The sequence below is a fragment of the Mytilus californianus genome, unplaced genomic scaffold, assembly GCF_021869535.1.
Source record: "Mytilus californianus isolate M0D057914Y unplaced genomic scaffold, xbMytCali1.0.p SCAF_7, whole genome shotgun sequence".
Taxonomy (NCBI): domain Eukaryota; kingdom Metazoa; phylum Mollusca; class Bivalvia; order Mytilida; family Mytilidae; genus Mytilus; species Mytilus californianus.
This window is the reverse complement of record NW_026262723.1, coordinates 108,105,035-108,115,080: the sequence shown is the minus strand read 5'-3', so window position 1 is coordinate 108,115,080 and position 10,046 is coordinate 108,105,035.

The following is a 10,046-nucleotide window of genomic DNA, read 5'->3' as shown; positions in this document are numbered from 1 at the left end:
CGGTTAGATTTGTTCTTGTTTCAAATAATCTATACTACTTGCTACTGTTTTAATCTTTTTTCAATGAGATGTACGATTAAAGACAACCCCAAACCGGCGCACCAGCAAGTACTTTGATTGAGAATATGGCTATGGCTATTTGTGTGAATTTAAGGAATTGTTTCGGATTAGTAAGGTTGAGTACAATCATGCTCTGTATCTCAATGGGTCTTTTGGGTTCATGCTTGGCAAGGCAGGTTATAGTGTGATGATTTTGTATCATAGGTTCGATAGTTTACCTTAGTTACAGTTCGGCAGAAGCCTTATTTTATGCATTTGTATATACTTTAATAAAACATAGAAAAGAATAAGATATTTGGCGGGTAAACCTTGGGTCAGGTCAAATGTGATGTTCCAAAGGAAACTGTTAATACAAGTAGTGAGGAAATTTAGGAGAACACCCCTACTTCAAGAATGGTACGGCTACCATTGTGGTATATAAACAGGAGCGATTCCTTGCTGATTGTCATTGTCATCAGTCTACGGAGACATAAGACCAAGGAACGGTACGTTGATATTCGAGATCGTTGTCTCTTATATATTAGATACTATTACATTAAGTGTAATAAAGAACAGGTTGGTGCCTGTTAGAAACACGGACTTGTGCAAGTTGGAGTTTACAAATTGTACCGTATTGGACAGGTGTGTTAACTTGTAGGGTACTTAATTGTACCAAGAGGACAAGTTTGTTCCTTACCAAGGACATACAATTGTACTGTATTGTTGTACCATATAGGACAAGTGTGTTTACTTGTAGGGTACTTAATTGTAACAAGAGGACAAGTTTGTTCCTGACCCAGGACAAAGTTGTACCAGTTGTATATATTTGAAGTAGAATAGTTATATATATATATATATATGTATATATTTTAGTTCATTGATGTCAATCTATGAATTAAGTTTACTTGTTCGATATTTTGTAAATAGAACATTTTTGATCCAGTATCAAACTGGTAACGATCATATTCTAAAATAGAAATACATGCGTAGACACGCTTACCCTGTGTACACGTTACTATAGGATTTTCTATAGGTATTACGGTAAGTGTACTCTTAATGGTAATATAATAACTCGCTATATCAAACAAACCTCCCAAACCATACCTTTAGGTAAATTGATAAAATACGGTCCTTTATTCATGCCAGAACTAACATATACATGTATGTTCTGAATTCGCTCCCCCCTTTTTTTTTATCAAACTCATTCGAAAATTCCTCGATTTCTTGCGATGATTTTCTATAGGTATTACGGTAAGTGTGCTCTTAATGGTTATATAATAACTCGCTATAGCAAACAAACCTCCCAAACCATACCTTAATGTAAATTGATAAAAACGGACCTTTATTAATGCCAGAACTAACATATACATGTAAGTTCTGAATTCGCTACCCCCCTTTTTTATCAAACTCATTCGAAAATTCCTCGAATTCTTGCGATGATCGTTAATACAATTGTTATATATATTGGCTTATGACTCTCATAGTACAATTATATAGCCTTTGATACGACAGATGTTGACTTAATTGATATCAAATTTAGAGGATGTGTTATAGTTGCAATGAGAAAACCATCCACCAGAAGCCAAATAGCGTGGATGTAAATGACCGTACGGAAACTCAAATCGTATAGAAAGCTATAAAGAACCCTAACATGACTACTTTTAAATCATTTAAAACGAAAAAGCGAACGGCCTTACCTGTGTTAAAAATAAACGAAAATCAAATATCACAGACTAGAACCGACATCCACCGAATTACAGAATCCTGAATTTGGAGAGGCATATATACACACTGTGGCGGGGTAAACACGTTTACGATCGCTCAACCATTCCCTAAACCTGGGACACAACAACCTAAAAACAAACTCCAACCAAAGCGCAAATGCACCGAAAAAGGCACATACTTAGAAATATACCTACATGAAAGTGTTCCCCCTTTTAGAACAAGTACAAGATTAGTTTTATTATCACAAGTAATGAAATAATTTCATACCAAATATCCCCTTGCAATAAAACATTTATCAGTTATGTGAAAATACATTTTTTCCCTGTATAAAAAACATATTACTACCGACAGTTGATAATAATAAAGAAACGTGGCATCATAAATCAGATTTCATTCATAAATCATGTTCATATTGAAATTTCCAGTATTTATTTATTGTCTCTAACTCGAGTAGTAAGGTCAATTCATTAGGAATTACACATTTGTGTCATCAAAGTCATTTAAATTTTATCATGTTGCATTCCACAATTAAGTAATTTGGCGAAATTCTGCTTAATTTCAAGTTGTCTGCTGTTGTCTAAAATGCTGAAATATTTGTTGTAATAACATTGGCTCCACAAGTTTTTTTGGCAGCTCAGATCCGGTTACATCTGGAGCTCGGTGCCCTATAAGTGAAGTCCATAATGTAAAGCCTTGAGCTGGATGATAAAATAAGATGGAGTAAGAGCCTGACTGTCATGCTCGAAAAAAAACATCCATTGGGAAATTCTCTTTCGTAAATGAAAGAACTTAAAAAGCGTTAAAAACTAAATCTAAAACAATTCCCAAATGTTAAAGATAAGTCAAAACCACAAACAACTGCAAACGTTGCAGGTTTGTCACTTACTAGATAAAGGATACTACAGATACAGTTAAGTCTGCCTCATATCTTGACTTACATCTAGAAATTGACAATGAGGGTCGGTTGAAAACAAAACTTTACGACAAAAGAGATGATTTCAGCTTCCCAATTGTGAACTTTCCATTTCTATGTAGCAACATTCCAGCAGCGCCTGCATACGGAGTATATATCTCCCAATTTATACGATATTCCCGGGCTTGTGTTTCCTATCATGATTTCCTTGATAGAGGATTGCTGCTCACAAGGAAGCTATTAAACCAAGAGTTCCAAATGGTGAAGTTGAAATCATCCCTTCGTAAATTTTACGGACGCCTTCACGAGTTGGTTGACCGTTATGGAATAACCGTTTCACAGATGATATCGGATATGTTCCTTATGTCGTAACTACAATACCCTTCCCTTTTCACGAATGTGACTTACCAAATTAGACTATTTACCGGATTTGTAATAACATAAGCAACACGACGGGTGCCACATGTGGAGCAGGATCTGCTTACCCTTCCGGAGCACCTGAAATCACCCCCAGTTTTTGGTGGGGTTCGTGTTGCTTAGTCTTTAGTTTTCTATGTTGTGTCATCTGTACTATTATTTGTCTGTTTGTCTTTTTATTTTTGGCCATGGCGTTGTCAGTTTGTTTTCGATCTATGAGTTTGACTGTCCCTCTGGTATCTTTCGTCCCTCTTTTACTAGAAAGTAAAAAAGCATATGTTAATCGCAAACAAAATCGTTTTGACTGTGGCAATCATATATTCAAAACATTGTATGTAATACAAAGGAAATTTGAAAGTAAAATAGTATAAACTGTATTCAACACTTAAAAATCTAAGGGACTCTCAGCTTAAAGAGCAAATTGCCTCTAAGTCTAAAACATTAAATCCAAACGAAATAATTAAATACATTTCTTACATTATGCAAAGTCATGTATACCCTGTCTGCAGGGATTTCCTTTACCTATTTAAGTTAAGGCAATGGAACTATGAAAGTTTACGTGCTAAAGAGACCAATATTATTCAGATTGATTAGTATCCTTAATTAGAAAACAATGGTCCTGCAAACTCTTATACAGTTATTTATCTAAACTCTAACAATTGCTGCGGATGCAAGAACCTATATCAAATCAAGGCAATAGTAGTATACCACTGTTCAATAGTCATACATCGATGTAACTGAAACAAATCCGGGTCACAAACCAAAACTGAAGGAAACACATCAGCTATAAGGGGAAACAAAACGGAACAACAGAAACACTGAACTGCTACGAATACAAACGCCAACATACATAGAAACGGACTATGTGATAACAACTGTCATATTCCTGACTTGGTGCAGGACATTTTAAGAAAAAAAAAGTGGGTTGAACCAGATTTTATAGCTAGCCAAACCTCCCGCTGATATGGCAATGTTAAAAATACCGCTAAAATGACAATATTACGTGACAGGTATACAGTACTAATAAATGCAAGAACATTCAGGACAGAGAAATACATAAATAGATAATATAATAGTACATTTCAACATGTAAACCACAGAATAACAACCAACACCTAAAATTAATTTACGACAAAACACAAATACAGCACATGAATAATGAACTGTGCGTCACACGAATGTATCAATGCCACAAAAAGTGACGTCACTGGTAAATTTCTAACAATACAATATAATATTGGGATTAAGTTTATAATTGTGTTATTTGATGTATTTTCTAACCATTACAAGAACATTGATATAGAATTGTGTATAGTTGATGTGTTTCCCTCGGTTTTGGTTTGTGACCCAGATTTGTTTTCTCTCAATAGATTTATGACCTTTGAACAGAGGTATACTACTGTTGCCTTTATTTAGTAATGGTGTAATTATTAGCATCGTATAACCATGCCGTTTTTTCTTCTAAATCAAACTGTGTAAAAACAAATAAATCCTGTGCATATAGTTGCTTTAAATTAAATTTCATATAAATGAATCAGGTGATTAATATCTTATTTTTACATATATAGAAAATAAAAATAGACTTAAAACCACAAACGATAAGACATTAAACAACATCCATCCAGAATTACAAATGAATCATATCTCAATACATGAATGTTGTATGTACAAATACCGAGACACGTCTAATATGAATTTACACTCAGCAAAACAGTCATATTTGGGAATAGGTCACGTGTATTCAAATAAAAAATTCTGGGACAGTCATTAGCCAGACATTGTGACTGATTCTGAAAGATTTCATTCAGTAACTGATGAAGACTCACTACTACACATAAAAGTCCATGCAGGCCCTTAACAAGGATATCTCACAGGGGTTTATTAGGGTCATAAAGCTGTAACGTTTAAAAGTCAAACTTAAATCGGAATCTCATATTTAATAGTTTTCCCAATAATTTTATGGGTTTCCGTCATTGCCAGAAGGCTGAACTGTCTAAATAAAAACACGCACCGGTTATGGGTATCGTGTATTTTGGGTCCTCAGATTCAGTCGAACTCAACGTACCTCATCGACATTTTTAAGTGCAAGGTAAGACCTACTGACCGTTGCGTAGCAGTGTCATTGTATGGATTATAAGAAAGGTATATCATGAGTTAAAAAAGAGACTGTATGAATACAACGCAAGGAATTTACTGTATCACTGCACCCGAAAGCGATGTCTGTTATGTGACTGTTAGTGGATCATTTTCTTAGTAGAGTGATTAAAAATTACAATCCACCTAAATATTACGTTTGAAGAATGTTTAATCGAATTAACCTTATTTTGAATATGAATTGCGAAATTACGGATGTTAGAATTTTGACCTATTTAGCAAACTTAATACAGTTATTTTGCCTTAAGGTTACGATGAACTTTAAGAGAATTTCGTTGTTTCCTTTCTTTATCATTTATTTTTTTATAATTTCTTACTGCTTATAATATTCAAATATTCCAATAGTTTTATTTCCGTTGTATTTTAAGGATGTACACCTCTGAGGAGCCAACAATTTCTAGAATTAAACTTTTTTCTTAACCTGATTTTTGGGTTTATAGGACTGTAAAAAAATAATTGGTGAAGAAAAAATCATATGGTGGTGCACATATTTTTCTTCTACGGCCATTTGAAATTAACAAATTCTAATGATTTTCCCACTTTTCATCAATTTTTACCCATTTTCGGGCTATTATCATGAAAAAAATCAGTTTCACAATTTATTAAACTTTTTTCATACTTTCAATAAAAATGAAGTGGACCAATCTGAATAAATTTACCTTAAAAAACTATAGGTAATTGCTAATATAAGAAAGTTTTATAACATTTTGTTGCTTTTTCGTGTCAAATTTACCATGCTGTCAATTTTGTAAATTTGGGATTTTTCTCTTTTTTTGGAACACAAAGCATATTATTTCTACTTCTTTGTTATAAATGATTGAAAAAATACATATCTAAGAAATTTAAAAAGAAAAAATTTATATGGAGTGTACATGTTTCTGGTAAAATCATTTCTTGTACCCCATAACCATTTTCTCAACATTTTGGCTAATAAGACTAACTTGATTGGTAATAAAATTTGAAAACTACTTATTGTAAATGCACAATTTTTTCACAGAGTTAAGTTTGATTATAATATTTTTTGAATTCATTGATATTTTCCACTTGTATCACATGTTTTGGAAATAATGCCAGAACGAGGTCTCAACGAGACTGAAACGTCAGAAGAATACATCCTTAATAGATCTAGACCATTGATAGATAAATTGGAAATTTTATGGTTTTATAATAGACAAATTTAAGAACGTTAAAACCTATATCACAAGATCTGTGAAATTGACACTGAATATCTATCATGTCTTGATAATTCCGATGAACATTTTGAGAAAAAGGACGAGATATTCTTTGGCACAACCCTGGCTCTTTGGTTTTGTTCTCAGACACGAGGTTTTACAAAGTCCGAATACCAGCTACAAGCTCTTGAATATCGCGAGTTGAAAAATGTATACTCCATATGTGGGTGAAGTTGGTTGTGGAATATTATTATATTTTCAAAATTCAAATCGTCTTGTTCGTCATAGACTCTGGTACTGAGATGACAGCTGAGGTCAAAATCCAGGTATGTGTTTTATAATGAGGTGGGAGAAGCTATATTTGTAGTTACTTTAATCTCTTGTTCAGGAGGATATATGAATTGGACCCAATCAGAAAAGTTAGGATTGTGAATGAAGAGAATATCCTCAATATTTCTGTATAGGAAATTAAATGATCTAGCTTCTATGATCGTCTTGCCTTTTAAACGTGTCTTAATGAACTCTGGCTCATGTGAAAATTGGAAAAGAATGAGGAGGAGAGGCACATAGTTGGTTCCAATAGGGATTTCCGACAACCTGCTAGAAAATTCTACCTAAAAATTATCAAAAATGTTGTCCATGAGAAACTCCAGAATACTGCTCACTTGTTCTTCGGTGTAGAATGATTTATCCTCGGTTTCATTTTTTACAAAATATACCAAATATTAACTCTAAACGGGTTTTCTGCTTTTCATGTAGTATTGAACAGTAAAGGATGGGAAAATCGATGGTTTTGATAGAATTTATTTCAGAGAAGGATCGATATTAAATATTTTCAAGCAGTTTTTAAAAATCCATATATGGTTAATGACAATACACGAGTAAACAGTATCAACCCATTTCTGTAATCCATCTTTCACTGCTGACTTCATTTGGGTAAATCTAATGAACAATTCCATGGTAGAACATGCAGATGAACCGTAGTTTGTACAGAGTTTTGTCAACTGTAGGTATCCAATATAAACAAGGTAAGTCCTGTTGAGAGTAAGATTTGTTGCTCAATGACATATGCAATCAGATCACGAAGATCTCATCCTTATTTAAAGTTATGTTTTTGTACGTGAGATTACTCGAGTGTTCATTTATTCCTATTTCCTTGATAGGACACTCGTAGTAGTAGGAGTTCAGACAAATCAAAGTATTGTCGGGAAGAGATGACAATCATATGAAAAAACACAATATCATTTATTTTTCAAGCTTCAACCACTCGAAACCGTCTAGACCTAACCATGTTTATCAAGTATCTTTAACGTTTTTCTGTTCAAAACTCTATATTTCCCTATTTTGACAACATAAAACAAACTTTAGTTTCTTATATGTACAAAAATTCGAGTATAAGCTTAACTTTCAAATATACATCAAAAGTAATAAAGGCGACAGTAGTATACCGCTGTTCAAAAGTCATAAATCGATTGAGAGAAACAAATCGGGGTTACAAACTTAAAGGGGCACTAGCTGTCATATTCATGTTCACCGATTTGACTCAAATTCTCATATTTGATTTATAACAATGTAAAATATTTATCCAAACTATTAAAAGTCTAAAATAAAGAATTTACCAGGCATAGGCTCGATAATATGGAGCTTCGTTTCGTGTGTATTTTAGTCTAGACGCCATCTAATTAACTATCGAGTTGACCTCCAAAGACCTCCGATGACCATATAAGCGATGTAAACATAAATATAGGTATAAATAGATTAAGCGAACTCCTGCAATTGGATTTTTCTAGGTCTGTTTAATTTCATATTATAGAATACAAATATATGTTTATCATCGTTTTTACCTGTATAAGAATGATTTTTTTGTGGATCGAATCAGTCAATCAAATGATTTACTTTTGTTTCACTTTCAATGTTGACATTCTTTTCCTTTAAATAACTTTACATGACCAATTCATGCGTTATCCATCGCTAACTAAGGGGTTAACTTGAAGTTCACATGAATATGGATTCAATGAGGTTGAACTATTCACTTGCAAGTGAATAATTCATCATCAATGTTTCTTGGCTTATTTTGACAAAATTGAACCATAGTGTCTGCTAAAAGGGAATAATATTTCACTATTTCACTTTCATTAATGATTGAACAAAACAAATCATATTTTAGATTTTTTATATATCTCGTAGCTAGTGCCCCTTTAAGTATGTAAGTATGGAAAATAATGCTCCATCTCTTTCTGAAATAAGGATCAAAATATTTTCATCCATCGAAAATTCATTGAAAAGAATGTCATCAGGACATTAAAAATACTCTGTCATCCTATTATAACAAATGGTGTAAACGGGGAAAATCTGACAAAAAGTCTCTCGATTCCTATTGGAATAGATTCGTGAATATTGTGGATATTCGCATATCATTATCATTTTGATAATGATTTAGTCATTAAAAAAGGTTAGTAACACGCCAATTTCAATGATAAAACCAAACTTCAAGTATCTATTTAGCAAAGCACGTGTCCACCTACCGATCGACAAAGCGATATAGTGTTGGTGTAGCGTGAATACTTCACAGAAGTTCTTAAGAATGAAAATATAAACTCTTCTACATTCAAGGATATGCGCTCCACATAGAGTCGAATAGTTAACAATCATGTCAACGTCTGCTGTATATTTGTAAGTTAAGCTTAGACTGGAATTTTTGTACATATAAAAAACTAAAGTTTGTTTTTATGTTAATATCAAATTAGGTGATATATAGATTTGAACAGAAGAACGTTAAAGATACTTCATTTTTCATGAATATTTTGTTATGTCAGGGCTTTTTATAATTGACTATACGGTATGTGTTTTGCTCATTATTAAATGCCACACAATGACCTATAGTTGTTTTAATTCACTTCTTTTGAACTCTGTGGATTAGTTATCTCATTGGCAATCATACCACATCTTCATTTGTTTCCCGTGCTACACCTTGAGTTGGACATGGAAATACCGGGTGTCCATCCGGTCTTATTGGAATTCTCATGAGTACAATTTTGCCAGATTTTTATCAAATGTATATCAAAGATTTATATAAGCAATGTCACTGACAAGTTTGAAAATCAGTGCAGATCAAATAATTTCAAAATAGTTTAATATGCATCTTAGAAATATTAATTAAATTGGAAATTACATTGTACTTTTTTTTATTGCCCTTGGATATATAAAATATGTACAACGCAAGGGACATTGGAACTCTGTTCTTTTATTTAATATTGGAAGTGTTTAAGGGTTGGACATATTATATTTGTAAATAATGCTGTGGTATGGAGTCATACAAAATAATGGATTCTGGCTTTAATTTCGAATTTACCCAGAGTAGCACAAAGGCAGGCTTAAGAGGAGTAGGAGCTATTTAGGAACATCTGAGTTCTCTTCGGTTTTTGATAGAGTTGATTTTTCTAAATCTTTGGTCTTCTTTGTAGTGTAATATAGATTGTAAGTTGTAGCTTCATCACTTGTAATAATGCAAGGAAATGGCTGTTTCTTTTTAATTGCAATATTTTTGGCCCTTCTTGATATTTTCATATATTTTAAAAAAAATGAATTATAAGTTCAGTGTTGAGATCTGAAAGCACCTATTCAAC